Below are 17979 nucleotides of genomic sequence, written 5' to 3' on the forward strand. Positions count from 1 at the left end.
TCCAAGGACAAAGGAAAGGCAGGCAAATATATGGATTTGTCCACACCTTTCAAGTTCATGGCATTCACGAAGCTCAAGAGATGATCACGGGGATTGTCCGTGGCTTTGAACTTTGGTAAGTCAGATGAACTGAACTTTTCCGGTAGTTTGCCGGGAAAAGGTTTAGGATCGAGGGAGAAATACTTGCTTCCCATGGTTTGCTGCAGAACCATTTTTTCGATCTTCTTCTCGTTATCGAGGTCGTTTTTGGCTTGCGCGGCTGCTAAGGATTCGTTTTCCATTCTCAGTTGGTTCATAAGTTGGGTCATTTGGACCATTTGGTCTCGTAATTCTTCCATGGACGTGTTTGAAGGTGCGAACCGAGGTTGAGGGAGGGGAGATCCTTGAAAGGGGGAATGACGGATGGAGCTTGGAGTTACTAGACCTTGTGTTGGTGATGTAGCTTCGAGACGCACTAACCTTTGATTTTCAGATCGACACCAAGTGGCAGAACCAGCCCTATGCATAAGACAAGCTAAAGTTTAGGCCCAAAGTTAAACATTACTCAGTCTAGACTTCCGACTCTCTCTATTGGTTTTCTATGTTGGTACGCTTTGGCTCTTCTTTTAGTCATTCTTTGGATTTTCGAAACATTTGCCCGTGTGACATTCAAAGTTATTTTAATTAGCATGCTCGGTTTTGGTGCCGAACATTGTCGTCATAGGAGGCCTAATAACGACACAAGGAGTTATTTATTTTATAAGTCCTTCTTAGAATCGAGTGCCTTTTTCCACACGTCCTCGTAGCAAATTTGTCGCGAATTTTTTTTTATTGCTACGTATACTTTGTGCGTGGGTACCGAGGCTGTTGTGCCTGACCAAAAGGCCAGGCAGCAACTTCAGCGCCCAGCTCTGGGCGTTGAAAATGATTGGCACCCAGCCAGGGGCGCTGAAAATGCGTCCCTGATTGGTACTCGTATTCTGTTCGTCTATCCTTTTTTCGTATGACTTAATTTTGCATGCTTTCCTAATAACGTCCTTTACGCGTTGTGCAATGTTGTGGGATCCGTTACAGGCCGTCCTAGGCGTCGCTTATTTTTGTGGCGATCGCCCAGGGTTGCGGAACACGTATTTTGGTATAACTCTTTGGCCAACCGGTGTTTATGAATGTTTGGGCAATTTTTAGGGTCGTTGGTTTTCCGGTATTATTCGTCACACACAATCACAATACAATCACATAATTCGCTACACATAACTAGCATTACAACATGAAGCAAAAAAAAAAATATGTCACGTAGTTTATGATAGGCTTCTATGGGTAATATTTGCGCCTGGCTTGGTACCGCTTCTATCGTAGTTCCAACACATGCCTCGGTCGAGGTAGTGCATTCAACAGACGAATTTCGTCCAAGAGGCCAACCATGATGTAAGCCAAGGGGGCATGCACCAATGAGAGGGACCTAGTGGGCGAGCGATTGGGTTTGGGACAGGTGTACTACTAGCGAAAGTGCCGAGTGGACAACATTCGAAGCGCATGCACCCCCCGAGTGGCGATGGGTATCCTTAGTCCCAACTCCCGAGATGAAACACGCCAAGGGAGCCAAGATTCGTTATGCGGTTTTGTCCGTTCACATTAATATGCTGATTTTCAGGTCGTCCCAACTTGATAAGGAAATAAACGCGGAGTAGGATCGTTTCACCCTTTGGCTATTTTGACTACCTACGAGCACGACTATTCCATTAACGTCCCTAGTGGAGTAGCCACTGTGAGGGGGTTGAAAAAGCACGAGGCTAATGCATGACCTCGTCCCTCGTGGGCGTGACGTCGTCAGATCAAGTGTAGTTAGATTTCCTGTGAGTTTACACCCAATCGACTAGTAATATAGGAGTCGTCATTCAGTTTTTAACGACAATGATAAAAACTGGCAAAACCCGGTTATCGTGACATAAAGGGAGTGCAATTATGTTCGACCACGACGGCCATAGGTTCCCTTGTGATCCCTGGTGTGGGGATCGCTCAACGTACACCCGCAAGGTAGAGATTGAGGGTTCGGGGGACTGTAACTACCGAGAGGAGTAGTGTCCAGGATGTAAGTAAAGAAGTTGGGGTGAAGATAGAGGATGTTCCAATCGTAAATGACTTCATGGATGTATTTCCGGACAAGATTTCAGGTATGCCACCTGCTAGAGCCCTTGAGTTTAATATAGAGTTGAATCCCGGGACTGCACCCATACCCAAGGCACCCTATAGAATGGCACCTCCAGAAGTGAGTGAGTTGAAGACCCAATTGCAAGAGTTGTTCGACAAGGGGTACATTAGGCCTAGTGCATCACCATTGGGAGCTCCAGTATTGTTTGTCAAAAAGAAAGATGGGAGTATGCGGTTATGTATTGATTATAGGGAGTTGAACAACGTAACTATCAAAAACAAATATCCTTTGCCTAGGATAGATGACCTGTTTGACCAGTTGAATGGGGCGAGTGTGTTCTCAAAGATCGATTTGCGTTCAGGGTACCACCAGTTGAGAGTAGCTGAGAAAGACATACCTAAGACTGCATTTAGGACTCGTTATGGTCATTATGAGTTTACAGTAATGCCTTTTGGGTTAACCAATGCACCTGCCATATTTATGGATTTGATGAATAGGATTTTCCATGAATTCCTAAATAAGTTTGTGGTGGTATTCATTGATGATATTCTGATCTATTCGAGGAGGAAAAAGGAATATGATGAGCATTTGAGGATTATCTTGGAGACGCTTAGGAAGAACCAGTTGTATGCAAACTTCTCTAAGTGTGAGTTTCGTCTGGAAAATGTAGCATTTTTGGGACATTATGTGTCAAGGGAAGGAGTCTATGTGGATCCTGCCAAGATTCAAGCTGTGAGTGAATGGCCTACTCCAAAGAATGTGTCTGATATTCGGAGTTTCCTAGGCTTAGCTGGTTATTATAGGAGATTTGTGAGACCCATGTGTAGACACCTACTTTTGTCCCCATTCCCGAAAGGGAAGGTTCGATGATGAGAACATAAATCTCCACTTGGCAACGCATCTCCTATAAAATAACGAATCTCAATCACCGTTTTCATTTCGGCCAAAACTGCTATTTATGGAAACCTGCTAAAAATAGTAACTTCCGTAAAAGGTAGTTGTTAAAAGTGGTAAAATCATAAAAGATAGAAACCTGTCAGAATTAGGTGTTGCACTCCAACATAAATCCTAAAAGAGATAGAATTTGCAAAAGGAATTCTACTCCTGGTATAATTCGAAAGTAAGAGTTACGTATTAATTGAAATCCTAACGAACCTAGAGTTCGTAACGGGCCCAGACGCATTCCGTCATAAAGTTAATACGCACTAAAAGACTCGGATAAGTCTCAAAAGCTCCGCCTTCTAAGAGTCCAAATCTGACAAAGAACTCGGCCTAGATCCCATTTTCAACGCCTGGATCTGGGCGCCGAAATCTTCGGCGCCCAGCCCTGGGCGCTGAAAATGCCTGGGGCCGTGTCGTCTCCGAATTCTTTTTGGATTCGTATTCTAAAGATCTATCTTTCCAAAAACTCTTTCCGTATAAATACAGCTTCAAAACCGACGTGAACACAACACACAATTCCATAACCTAAGTATTGACTTTAGCCTTAAGCCTAGCCTCACGCTGCGAAATTGATCCGGCGTTCTGTCTCAATCGACCCAAAAGTCGAACAGAACGCGTCCTGCCCCTTGTAGCTGATGATTTAAGCCTAAATACTGGAACACTGCTTAGAAACCCGAGATTCGTTAAATAAAAGGAGAAATAGCAAAGCCAAGTGGTTAGTTTTCTGAGAACCGTGACGCACCTCTCAAGGGTGCATTGTAATGTGTCCCTCATATGATTTAATTGATTTCATCACCCTTTTATAAAATTTTCAAACTATTAACTTGATTGATCTATCACGCCTAATAAGATAATACCTTGGACAATTGAATTATCATGCTAGGTAACTTAAATCAATCTAAATAAGATAATCACGATCGATTTAGTATTATGTGTTGCATATTGCTAAAATCAATTCAGAATAATTTAATAGTTTAACGCATGTCCCTTCAATTATTTATGCTGAGCTAGTAAGGATAATCTACGGCCGCCTCTGGAGTTATCGACGAGCGAATTACTCCTCTCGGTAGTTACAGTCCCCCGAACCCTCAATCTCTACCTTGCGGGTGTATATTGAGAGATCCCCACACCAGGGATCACAAGGGAACCTACGGCCGTCGTGGTCAAACATAATTGCACTCCCTTTATGTCACGATAACCGGGTTTTGTCAGTTTTTCTCATTGTCATTAAAAACTGAATGGCGACTCCTATATTACTAGTCAATTGGGTGTATACTCACAAGAAATCCAATTACACTTGATTGAATAAAAAGAATCGTCACACCCACGAGGGACAAGGTCACGCATTAGCCTCACGCTTTTTCGACCCCCCTCACAGTGGCGACTCCACTGGGGATAGTGAAGGAAATACTCGTGCTTGTAGGTAATCAAAATAGCCGAAGGGCGAAACGATCCTACCCCGCGTTTATTTCCCCATCAAGTTGGGACGACCTGAAAATCAGCATATTAATATGAACGGGCAGAACATCATAACGAATCTCGGCTCCCTCGGGAGTTGGGACTAAGGATACCTTTTTTCGCCAATAGGGGGGTGCATACGCCGCGCATGTTCCCACTCGGTACTTGTGCAGGTAGTACACCTATCCCGAACCCAATCGCTCGCCCATTAGGTCCCTCTCGCCTGCATGCCCCCTTGGCTTGCACTTGCGGGTTGGCCTCTTGAGCGAAATTCGTCTGTTGAAGACACTACCTCGACCGGGGCATGTGCTGGATCTACGATAGAAGCGGTACCAAGCCAGGCGCAAATAAACTACCCATAGAAGCCTATCATAAACTATGTGGCATATTTAATTTTCAAATCCATGTTTGTAATGTAGTTATGTGTAGCGAAATATGTGATTGTGTGTGACAAACTATCCTAGAAAACCAATGACCTTAAAAATTGCCCAAACATTCATAGACTAATTTGCCAAAGAGTTATACCGAAACACGTGTTCCGCAAATCCGAATGATCGCCACAAAATAAGCGATGCTCGGGATGGCCTGTAACGAATCCCACAAACGCTGTTACGCGTAAAGGACGTTATTAGGCAAGCACGCAAGTCGAAGTCGCATAAGCAGAAGACAGAAAACGAGTACCAGTCAGGGACGCATTTTCAGCGCCCCTGGCTGGGCGCCAATATTTCTCACGCCCATTGCTGGGCGCTGAAGTTGCTGCCTGGCCTTTTGGTCAGGCACAGCAGCCTCGGTGCCCACGCATGAAGAAGATACGTAGCAAAAAAAAAAAAACTTTTCGTAAAAACAATTGCTACGAGGGCGTATGAAAAAGCACTCGATTCTAAAAGCGACTTGTAAAAAATAAATAACTCTTTGTGTCGTTCTTAGGCCTTCTACGACGACGATGTTCGGCACCAAAGCCGAGCATGCTAATTAAACCTTGAATGTCACATGGGCGAAGTATTCAAAAAATAAATGTTCGAATAAAGTCTTCAAAAAAAATGTTCAAATAAATCCGAGTCTAGGCTATGCCAAAATACAATCCAAATCTTAAGTCTTAGTTGTCTTATCCATAGAATCGGTCCTAATGCTTGGTGTCGTTCTGCAAGTTAAAAGGTTAAACCATATTGAGTCTCCCTTCGTAACATTTAAATCAATAAGCACCCATATGTAAGTGTCATCCCTTACTAAGAATCAACGGCCTTAATACTCTCTCTCCCCAATAAAAAGAATATATTATAGGATTTGCAAAATGGAAACAGTCACATTCTGAAAATCATTCCCCCATAGTCGCACAACCCCCAAAGTGAACCTAAGGTGTCAATACCATTAGCACAAAATTAATGGCCTCAACGCTTATGATCACATTGGGTCACGACTATCATAGTCCTCTTGAGCCACTCGCTCCTTGAAGTACCCCTAAGTACGGACTAAAAAGATTTTCCATGAATGCAACATGACCAACCATGAAAATACCCAAATCGGCATACCATAAGGCTACCATTAGGGTAAAGCAATACACACTAAGAGAGAAGCCGCACTAATGATTCTAGTCTTGCAAAAATAAAAATTCGATCTCCCCAACTAACTAACTTGCCGACATTAAGCGAAATGGCGCATGACAAATGAACACCCAAGGGTTAAAATCTAAAGTGTCAACCAACGAAAGTTATGGTCCAATTAGCCTAAGTCTGAGAGTCGCTTGGTCAAGTAAGGCTTACGCCACACCATTATTTTGAGTCTAGGCCACCTCCTTGTATTCATACACGGGTTATAATCAGAAAGATTAATGAAAGTTTGAGTCTAAATCACAACTTCCAATTAAATCCCAGAAACTGGAATCTAAAAAGAAACAAAAAATTACTTTCGATGTAATTCTTTCGTTAAAATTCAATAAGGTAAAAACAACATTTTGAATCTACGCTATTTGCATATTTTAAGAAACGACTAAATACGCTTGCAAAGTAAGACAATTTAAAGGTCCACCCTAGGCCTACTAAAATTAAAGGTCCACTATAGGCCTACCAAACGAGGCTCACTCAGTCTCGCCTCGTGACTCAAAGACCACAACCATCTACCTTTTAGCCAAAACAAAAAATTGATTGAAGGATGTATGTTGGGGAGAAATCCCAAGCAAAAAGAAAAAATAGAAAGAGAAGGGAGAGCGAAAAGAGCCATGAAATACTTAGCCCGTACCTCCCAAAGTGCAAAATCTACCCAAGTAAACGAAGGAAAAGAATTGAGTCAACCAATCCAAATCATAAAATTCTACGATGTCTACCCTTTCCAATCCTTATGCTCTTAGATGCCTTCGCTCTGGGGTCCCTGTTCAGCTCATTTAACCCATCCATGTTCTCATTGCCATAACCCAAGAAACCATTACCTCAACTCTTGTTTTTGAACTTGTTATCAACCGCAAACCACGCACGGCCATTGACACGTGCGTCATGCCCATCATTTCCAAAGTCCAAACCTGCTCTTACACCACCATTAGCATAATGACCATATAACTTATTTGGATACGTCCTGTTGATATACCCTTGAGCCGTCCCCATGCTACTCATTGGCCTTGGCTGATGTAAACTCATGACACTAGCTTGAGGCTACAAATTGTGAGTCCTAGTAGATGTGATCCTCATGCTTGACCAATACCCATACAAATTATCCTATCTCATTCAACCCATCTTTCAAGCCGTCTTGAGTCACAAACAAAAAAAAAAGAAAACAAATGAAAAGTGCAAAAAAATAATAATAAAATGTGAATAATAAAAAAAAACTTTGCAAAAGCGCCTCTAAAGTTAGTCTAAAAAGAAAAATAAAGAAGCATTTAGCGCACCAAAAAATATCCGCCCAGAAACCATTTTCAGCGCCCAGAGCTGGGCGCCGAAATCTTTAGCGCCCAAGCCTGGGCGCCGAATCTCTCTGCTTGCTGAAAAATTTGTCCAGAAGTGCTCGTCATTTTATCCGCACATGCACGGAAAAATAACGAACACTTGGGGGGTACAACACGTATTGGTATACGTACCAAAAAAAAACATGAAAAGAAAATACATGTACTCAAAAATATAAAACAAATTTTTTGGCTTACGGCAAGGCAGCAGATTTAAATAATAATAAACTTCACTTATTCTACCGTTTCAAATAATATGTTTCCACCTCAGAACATACTTGTTTAAATTCGGCATTCTAAGAAACCATTTTCTAGGCTAAGAACTACGCAAGACCTGATTCCAAATTAAAGTTATTTAAAGCGGATACGTAGGCAATCCATGATTCGGTCCAACCAATTTGCAAAAATATTAAAAGCCTATAGAATAACAAGAATAAGAAATAGAGTCCCTTATTGAAATTTAATTACTTGCAACCCAAGTCAAAAGAAAAATAGAAGTCAAAGGAAGAATCCAACTCATCAAGAATGCCCAAACGAGCATACATCGAAAAATAATAAGGGCACGTACCCTTGCCAGAAGAAGCACTCACACTCCTAGGCACTTAGCCAAGACTCAAAAAGATCGCTTTGCCTCAATTGAATGGGGGCTAGAGCAAGCATCCATGACCTCTAAAGTACTCAACTTGACCCTCCCTAAAAGCGAACTAATTCACTTAAAGACTTTCTTTCACTACCAGACATAGTCGTCCGCTTAAAGACCTTATTTCACCACTGGACACAGTCATAGTCGCCAACAAGTAGTAAAGGCAGTAGGCTTGCAATGAAGAGGATTGTTCTACGGCATTACCCCGTTGTTCCTTCGAACTCAGGGCACCCGTCCATGGTAATTCAAATGCTTGCGAATCCCCTTTGAAAAAAACTTGGCACTTAACCAAGGCTCACCCTACTCAGACATATGACACGGGCATCTAAAATCGAAATCTAAAAGCATCATTAATGAGAAGACATAATAGCAACTGGGGGCTAAAAACTGAAATGAAAGAGCTAGGGAAAGAAATAAGTATACCTTGACCTTTTGTACAGACATACACCAAGTAAATCTAAGTCAATTTGAAAACGGTTTATATTCCCGCCATTCTGAAAAAGACGGCCCTAAAAGCCTAAAGCATATGCCAAACAGGCACAAGTAATATCTTGGCGCCTGCACCCTGGCTTCCAGCAAATCCTTAGACAACATTCCAAAAATCATAACAGTATTTTGATTCACTCATGTAATCCTGTACGAACCCTTCTATAAGTCAACCTACTTAGGACACCTCGGATTGTACACAGTAGGACTCGGATTTTAAATGATTTTCAAATGATTTTTAAAAGACTTCTTCGAACCTAATAAAGTGTCGTTGGTTTAAGCTTAGTGTGTGTCCATCTCAACGTTGCAAGTGAGTCAAAAATATTTTTAAATATGATTATGGGTAAAGAAAGGCACCTAGCTTTTAGTCAAGGCACACTTCAACATGTGACTACCTTGACCATGGCAATGTCGCACAATACGACATTTACAAGAGAAGTAGCAAATCACTACTCGAACATACCCCGCACTAAACGAGTCTGGTTCAAACTATTCATGATCCGTGTCACCATGAATGCATAAAAACGTATGCAAAGCATTATAGCACCAAGCCAATCCCGTAGCTACAATTGGGGGCTTGAGAAAAACACTCTAAAAATGCTCGAAATGACGATTTTATCGCAAATTCTCGACGCTAATGCTATACATATGTCATAGGGGCTCAATCCTAAGCTTTAATCGTGCAAAACGAACCTTAGAATGGCTACAACCCCTCCCAAATTCTAAGAATTACTTAGAGTATATAAAGTCGCCCCACTAACAAGGGTAACTGAAAATCGCGAGTCACCAAAACTCCGATCAAACCACTGCACATAACGCTCGCCCTATAAAGCGCCCGTTACACAGTCTACATCGTTCCAAAGCAAAAGCAAAAGAAAAAAAAGAATAAAAAAAAAACTATCAAAATTCTACCCAGAAATCATTTTCAACGCCCAGAGTTGGGCGCCGATATCTTTAACGCCCCAGCCTGGGCGCTGAATATCTCTGCTTGCTAAATCTTGCCCTGATATAAAAACAAGAAAGAAACACCTATGAATCCTCGCATCGAACGAAGTAATAAGCCGTGCAAACCCGCGCAGAAGGTGCTACACTTATCCGAGCACCTGAACCAGGCATGATGAAATACTCCAATGCAAAAAAAAAAAAATAATGATATCCCAACACCTGGAGGAATGTTCTAAGACACGCCGTTAGGCCACACAAGCCTACATCGCACCATAAGTTCAACCGTCCCACGGTACAAGTCTAAAAGAAGAGTAAGGCATGTTGCACTAATGTAGGCACGACCAAGAGCACGTGTAAAAGAGGCAAAGACTGCTTATCGCCCAAATTCAAAATGCAAGCCACACGACTTCTACATTAAGGATTAAAGGTAGCAAAATATTACTTACCACGGAAGGGATAGCTCGCACCTACACGAGCGGAACCCCAAGGCATCTTTCTCGAAAGAACCTACAAAAATCGTACGCCAAAAGGAAGCATCCCAACATGCATACTTGGGAGCTCCAAGCTACGAAACAACCATAACAAAATAAAAAATCTCGAAGCAAATGTTTGAACAATCGAAAGGGCACGATGTTTGAGCCCACTTCATGAATGGACCTGACCCCTATCAAGCTTCTAAGCAAACTATTCAAAATCAGTCGTTGCTCAAACAAAAAATGATTCAAGCAAACTGATTAATGGACCGCACACAACGGCCATTCTATGAACGCTCGTTCGCACATACATATCATCATTCACGAACACGTTCAAAAAATATAAGAGAGATCAAAGTCTTACACCTCAAGGTATGTTCCTCGGGCCATATAGACTCGCCCGACTATTGCAATAACTGTACGCCTTAAGAGCAACAGTTCCTTAAAATAATCGCCCCAAAGCGACAAGCACCGTAGTCCACCAATCGGCTACGGCTTCTCAAAGAAAATCATCACGTTCTAAAAACAAAGAAAAAACAAAAGAAAAGAAAATACATAGAACTTCCAAGTGAAATAAACGAATGAACAAGAGGCCGACTGTGTCATCAAAAGACCAGCCCAAACAACACTTTCAACGCCCCACCTGGGCGTGAATTATTTCAACGCCCAGGCCTGGGCGCCGAAAATGAATCCAGGCTCTACACTTTCAACGCCCCACCTGGGCGTGAATTATTTCAACGCCCAGGCCTGGGCGCCAAAAATGAATCCAGGCTCAAAAGGCCCTAACTTCTATTAGGCCCAGCCATATTTCGGCTTGAAAATTGCCGATTTCTTCACTGAAAGTCGCACCTCACGGCTTTGTTAAGAGTAGCACACTACTATAGAAGGTCGCTCGCACATACGAGCATGACCCCAAACATGGTTACAAGAAGCGAAAAACAACCAACGAGCCCTAGTGCTTGGGGGCTCGCGAAAAAAATAGACTTCAACGAGGAGCGCGCGATCAAAGTCACATTTCCAGACTGCGCCATACACCATATCATGTTTGGATATCTCAAAAAAAAAAATATTGTTAAACAAAAATATACACAGTGTGGACCCACTTATAGGACACATCTAATCAGGAAATATTACGACCCACCAGGTTGTAATTACAAAAGCCCTTCTACATAGGCAAAATAAGAAATTCAAAATGGGCTCGCCCACCCTCAGCGGGCGGGGTCTGCGTCACTAGCCGCGCAGGTCCTCAGTTTTCGAAAATGAAAAGAAAATCTTCAAAATAAAACAGGCTCGCCATCTTCAGCCGGCGGGGTCTACGTCACAAACCACGTAGGTCCTTATTTTCAAAAAAGCAAAATAAATTTCAAAATAGATTCGTCCACTTCTATCGGACGGGGTGTCCACCCTTAGCGGAAAGGTTCGCCATCTTCAGCCGTCGGGGTCTACGTCACAAACTGCGTAGGTCCTTATTTTCAAAAACATCAAAACAGATTCGTCCACTTCTATCGGACGGGGGGTCCACCCTCAGCGGACAGGCTCGCCCACCTTCAGCGAGCGGGGTCTGCGTCACTAACAGCGCAGGTCCTTAGTTGCTGCAGCGATAACTTTTATCGGTTTTCCCTTTTTCCAAAAATTAAAGGATCGATTTTCCCTTTTTCCGAAAATTAAAGGATCGGTTTTCCCTTTTTCCGAAAATTAAAGGATCGGTTTTCCCTTTTTCCGAAAATTAAAGGATCGGTTTTCCCTTTTTCCGAAAATAAAAGGATCGGTTTTCCCTTTTTCCAAAAATTAAAGGATTGGTTTTTCGTTTTTCCAAAAAAGAACGATGTGCTGGATTTTCCTTCGTTTTACGTCCTATAAAAACAAGGGGGTTTTCTCGTTTAGCTAGCCCTGAAAATGAGAATCTTTAAAAACGTTTTACCTCGTGATTGGACTTGGCCAGGCCCAATTACACTTTATAACTTTGATTTCGAAAAACTCTGTAGCTACTCCCAATGACAAAGTGAGGGAGTTTCTACGCACCTTTAGATCCTTCCAATGACAAAGTGGGGAAGTTTCTATACTATCAGTTGACAAATCCCAATGACATGTGAGGGATATGTCGATGCTTCAAGTGATGACCCTTAAGTCAAATGTTATCACTCGGGGGCTCGTGAGACCCTCGCAAAACAGGTCACATACACCATGACTTGTGTGACGCACTCCGTCTAATACTTTGACCATCGTCTTACTCCAAGACTCAGTCGAAGTGGGGGCTAACTGTAGACACCTACTTTTGTCCCCATTCCCGCAAGGGAAAGGTTCGATGATGAAAGCATAAAAACTCCACTTAACTACGCATCTCCTATAAAATAAACGAATCTCGATTCCCCATTTCATTTCACCCGAAACCTGCTATTTATGAAAACCTGCTAAAAATAGTAACTGCCGTAAAAGGTAGCTTCTAAAAGTGGCAAATCATAAAAGATATAAACCTGTCAGAATTAGGTGTTGCACTCCAACATAAATCCTAAATGAGATAGAAAACCGCGAGAATCCTATTCCTAATAGGATTCGGAAATAAGAGTTACGTATTAATCAAAATCCTAACGAGCCTAGAGTTCGTAACGGGCCCAGACGCATTCCGTCATGAAATTGATACGCGCTAAAAGACTCGAATTAATCTTAAACTCTACGGATTTTAGGAATCCGAATCTGACTAAACAAAACTGCCCAGATCCTATTTTCAACGCCTGGCTCTGGGCGCCGAAATCTTCGGCGCCCAGGCCTGGGCGCTGAAAGTACCTGGGTACGTCTCTTTTCCTAATTCTTTACGGATTAGAACTCTGCAATTCTATCTTTCCACGAACTCTTCCCTATAAATAGGCCCCTAGTTTCGACGTAAAACAACACACAACAACACATGATATATTCTGAGTATTGACTCTAAACCCCTTAGCCTAACCCTCTCGCTGCGAAACTGTTCACGCGTTCTGTCGCAATCGATCCATAAATCGAACAGAACGTATCCTGTCCCATAATCGAGATTCGTTAAATAAAAAGGAGAAATAGCAAAGTCAAAGTGGTTAGTTTTCTGAGAACCGTGACGCACCTCTCAAGGGTGCGTCGTAATGTGTCCCTTTTCGATGATTTAACTGCTTTCCTCGCCCTTTTTATGAACTGTTAAACTAACCTAATATGATTGTTCTATCACGCCTAACAAATATAATATTTTTGGGAAATCGGATTATCATGCTAGGTCCCTTAATGTTATTTAAATCAGATAATCACGATCGAATTAGTATTATATGTTGCATATTGCTAAAATCAACTCAGTTTAGTTTAATAGTTAATGCATGTCCCTTCAATTATTTATGCTGAGCTAGTAAGGATATCCTGCCTCTGGAGTTATCGACGAGCGAATTACTCCTCTCGGTAGTTACAGTCCCCCGAACCCTTAATCTCTACCTTGCGGGTGTATATTGAGATATCCCCACACCAGGGATCACAAGGGAACCTACGGCCGTCGTGGTCAAACATAATTGCACTCCCTTTATGTCACGATAACCGGGTTTTGTCAGTTTTTCTCATTGTCGTTAAAAACTGAATGGCGACGCCTATATTACTAGTCAATTGGGTGTATACTCACAGGAAATCCAATTACACTTGATTGAATAAAAAGAATCGTCACACCCACGAGGGACAAGGTCACGCATTAGCCTCACGCTTTTTCGACCCCCCTCACAATATCCTTACTAGCTCAGCATAAATAATTGAAGGGACATGCGTTAACTATTAAACTAATCGGAGTTGATTTTAGCAATATGCAACATATAATACTAGATCGATCGCGATTATCTGATTTAAATAGCATTAAGGGACCTAGCATGATAATCCAATTTCCCAAAAATATTATATTTGTTAGGCGTGGTAGAACAATCAGATTTAGTTAGTTTAACAGTTCATAAAAAGGGCGAAGAAAGCAATTAAATCATATAAAAGGGACACATTACGACGCACCCTTGAGAGGTGCGTCACGGTTCTCAGAAAACTAACCACTTTGACTTTGCTATTTCTCCTTTTTATTTAACGAATCTCAAATTATGGGACAGGATACGTTCTGTTCGATTTATGGATCGATTGCGACAGAACGCGTAAACAATTTCGCAGCGTGAGGCTTAGGCTAGGGGTTGGTGTCAATACTCAGAATATGAATCTTCTTTATGTTCTTATTCAAGTTCAGCAATTTTACTCTAGTATACGTTCTATGTGAAGGCAGGGAATATAAATCTTAAAGCAGTTACCTACAGTCAGAGCAGGCTTTTAAGGAACACATGCCAATCAGACTACGGAAAGCTCAGTTAAGTATATGCATGAATGTACGATTTCGTGTAGATCAAATGTATCAAATCTATATATTGTTATCCCCTCCCCAGGTTTGTACTAACTTCCTTTTGCAGGACAAACTGCAGACTACACTAAACTATATTTCTGTTGCAGCTATCTGCTCCAAACTGATCAGGAATAACCTACGGGAAACTATGTATAACATGTTAGTTAACCACTCACTAAAATAATGGAAAGGTGATATTTTTTTCCCTATTTCCAATAGCCCCAAACCAATCTAACTCCTCTTTTTTTAAGGACATTTTATCAATTCAGTAGGTGTTAGTTAACCACAAGTTATTTGTTTAAGTATTTGTCTTTTTTCAAAACCTAATATGCCTATTTTTAGTACATGCCTAATTTCTTACATGCTATCACAAGGTGTACGCGTAAATGAATGCCATTTTATTTTGGATTGGGTAAAATCAAAATTGAGAATGTTTGTCTTTGGACTTTGTGGACAGGACATAGCAGAATGACTACAGATGAAAATTTCACAGAAGCATTTGCTGCCTTTGGGCAACTTGTCGAAGGTATCTTTAAACTTCAATCAGTTTCTTTATATTGTAGCAGAATATAATCTAGCAACATAATCAAATGGGCATGCATATTCTGTAAATTTAAGAATTTCAGAATAATTTATACAATATATAGAGGCCTTTAGAACACACTCTAAACTGAACAACTAACCGGAGTTTTTGTTGCGGGACAATGTGATACTCAACAGTCGGCTGCTGCCCCTGTCTTACTCAAGCCTGCATCAAGCAATACCCAAAACAAAAAAAATGATACTTTGTAACTGAAGAGCCTAATGCCATGAATAGATATACAAACAGAGGAATTAAATCATTGAAATAGTTTAGATTCTTCAGTTTACCTAATTATTTCTCATAGACCTTTCTCAAAGGGGTAGCAAATTTGGGGCTGATGAATTCAGCAAAAATATAGGAATATATATATTGGAAACCTCTGAGGGGCTCAATTACACAATTTCAGTTACAGATTTAGGCAATCAATTGAGAAATTGATTTGGTTCAAATGATATAATTGAATTCATGACTTGATTACAATTGACTGTGCAAAGAGTTAAGATACATACCATTACTGGAATCACATAATTGTGTGGGTGAGGCAAGATCGACGTCTGCTCAATTACCTAGCCCAATTCGAAACTACATAGCCAGAAATCAACCCAAAAAAACTTATGTTCTTCCTCCTGATTAATTGAGTACTCTTAATTAATGTTTCCCTTAATTAAGGATCATCAATTCATCAAGGAGATGAATTCGAAGCTACCCAAATTCGGCGCTACAAAGCCGGAAATCAAACCACAAAGATGAATCTTCATCTTCCTGATGTGATTGATTACTCATAATTAATGTTTCTCTTAATTAAGGGTAATCAATTATCATGAAGATGAGGATTGGGAAATCTAAGCAAAAAAGAATCCTGGAGAAGCTTTCAAGGAAGAAGACGGGTGGGTGAGCACTGGAGTTAATTGACTCCCATGTGATTTTATTTATTATAGATTCCACCGCAAATATGATGGTGCAGGGGTGTGCACAGTGCTCTTGGTGCACTGGTGCCCAAACGACATGCAATAAATATAAAACGCGGATATCTTGTTGAATCCGGAGAAGAAAAGAACAAATGTTGTTTTTTTGATAAAAAAAGAACAAACGTTGTTCTTTTGTTAAAAAAAAAAACAAACGTTGTTCTTTTGTTAAAAAAAAGAACAATGACTGCTCTGTCCCTTTTTTTCGTTCTTTTGTTTTTCACTCTATTTTTCTGGTATATATACCTTCTTTTTTATAATTTTCAAATCAGAATTTGTGAAGAGGAGAGAGAAAAACTATGGAAATGAGAGAGAAACTGTGAAGAGGAGAGAGAAAGTAATGGAAAATTCTCAGATATTGGTTGATTTTTCTACTTCAATATCAAATTCTATTGATTCTTCTTCTTCAAATTTGAATTCCTCTGCTGATAATCCGATTTGTGAAGGTAATTTTTCAATTTTTTAAAACGAATTACTTATTTATGATGATTTTGATTTCCATGTTCATTATTTTCATCATTTCAATTTATTTTGATTTTTTTGATCATTTCGATTTCTGCATTTCTCAATAACCTTGATTAATGTATTTTGATTCTATATTTTGATAATTTTGATGATTAATGTATCTTGATTATATATTTCTGATAATTTTGATTTCTGTTCTTTTTTCGATTTTATATGTTCTTTTAGTCTTATCTTTTGTTCTTTTATATATTGGTTCTCATATATGTATTAAGAGATTGTAATAATACAGAAAGTAATTATTGAACATGTTGTTCTTTTTTGCTTTAGGTTGTTGTTCTTTGTTCTTTTTTGCTTTAACTTGTTGTTCTTTTGATATTACACACTTCAGATCAAATTGTTCTTTTACCATTTTTGTTGTTCTTTTATTTTTATTTTTTGTTCTTTTTTCACATGGTTAAAATAAGTGTTCTACATGATATGTTCTTTTCTGCTATTTTTAATGTTCTTTTTCTTTACTTTATTATGTTCTTTTATGCTATATTGTTGTTCGTTTTTTTATTGGTAATGTTGTTTTACATGGTTAAAATAAGTGTTCTACATGATATGTTCTTTTCTGTATTTATAATGTTCTTTTAGGTCCATCCTCTTTTTGTTCTTTTGAGGAATTGCTCTGTTTATTCAGCCTTTCTTCTTGTTCTTTCAGCTGTTTTTGAAGATTTAACATCATTTGTTGCGGGTCAAGTAAAAGCTTCCTTTGCTCTTCAATATTGTACTTTTGAAAAAAGAACAAACATAAAAGAACATTAAGATTTATATCTAATAAACATAAAAGAACAGAACAACAAAACCCAAAAAAAAAAAAAACAAGTGCACCGTTCTTATCATGAACATGGCTTGTATTTCTTCTCCTTCCCCCTCTTTTTTTATTTTTTTTATTTTTCATTTTCTATATATATAATATTTCTCCTATTGGATTCATAACTTCTCATTTTAGAAATACATTCTTGAGAGAGAAAGAGGAGTGCTTTTAGTTTCTCCCAACAAAAGAGAGATTTTATGAGAGAGAAAGTTCAAAACAAATTTTCTCCTCCTTCTTTCTCTGAAATGTGATTTTAATTGAATTACGTTTACAAAAACTAGTTTATTAAGCGAAATACTATTTCAATTTCGCTATTTTTTGAATTTTTTTATTCATTCAAAGAGGTTTATGCTGTTGATGAAGGTGCATCGGGTGATTAAGGTAAATTTTCTCGTTCTTAATTCTATGTTCTTTTTAAATTTTAATGTTCTTTTCTTATAACTTTCTATTTCTGTGGCATCAAAACAGTATGTTCTTTTTTAGAATCAGCAATTGTTCTTTTTACATATTTATAGTGTTGTTTTCAGATATCTTTTGATAAATAAAATAACGGAATTATAACATAAATTGGTTGAAAAAGAACATTTCCAGAACTTAAAAGAACAAGAAAAAATATAGATCTGGTTTTAAAGTTCATCATGAAGGAAATAATGCCCTTGGTCCAAGTATGCATTCTATGTTAAGTCTAATAAATGCGGTTCAGTATTAATTAACAAGTTAATAATTCAGTG

At 39.7% G+C, this 17979-nt stretch overlaps 1 long non-coding RNA gene across 1 annotated transcript; it reads right to left on the reverse strand.

Moving 5' to 3' along the window:
- Positions 1-14946: 14946 nt before the first annotated feature.
- Positions 14947-15812, reverse strand: LOC130469104 (uncharacterized). The gene is made up of 2 exons (XR_008929478.1): positions 15469-15812; positions 14947-15124 (listed from the first exon to the last, which is right to left on the reverse strand). It is a non-coding gene; the product is annotated as an uncharacterized lncRNA (long non-coding RNA).
- Positions 15813-17979: the final 2167 nt, after the last annotated feature.

The sequence above is a fragment of the Spinacia oleracea genome, chromosome 3, assembly GCF_020520425.1.
Source record: "Spinacia oleracea cultivar Varoflay chromosome 3, BTI_SOV_V1, whole genome shotgun sequence".
Lineage (NCBI taxonomy): Eukaryota > Viridiplantae > Streptophyta > Magnoliopsida > Caryophyllales > Amaranthaceae > Spinacia > Spinacia oleracea.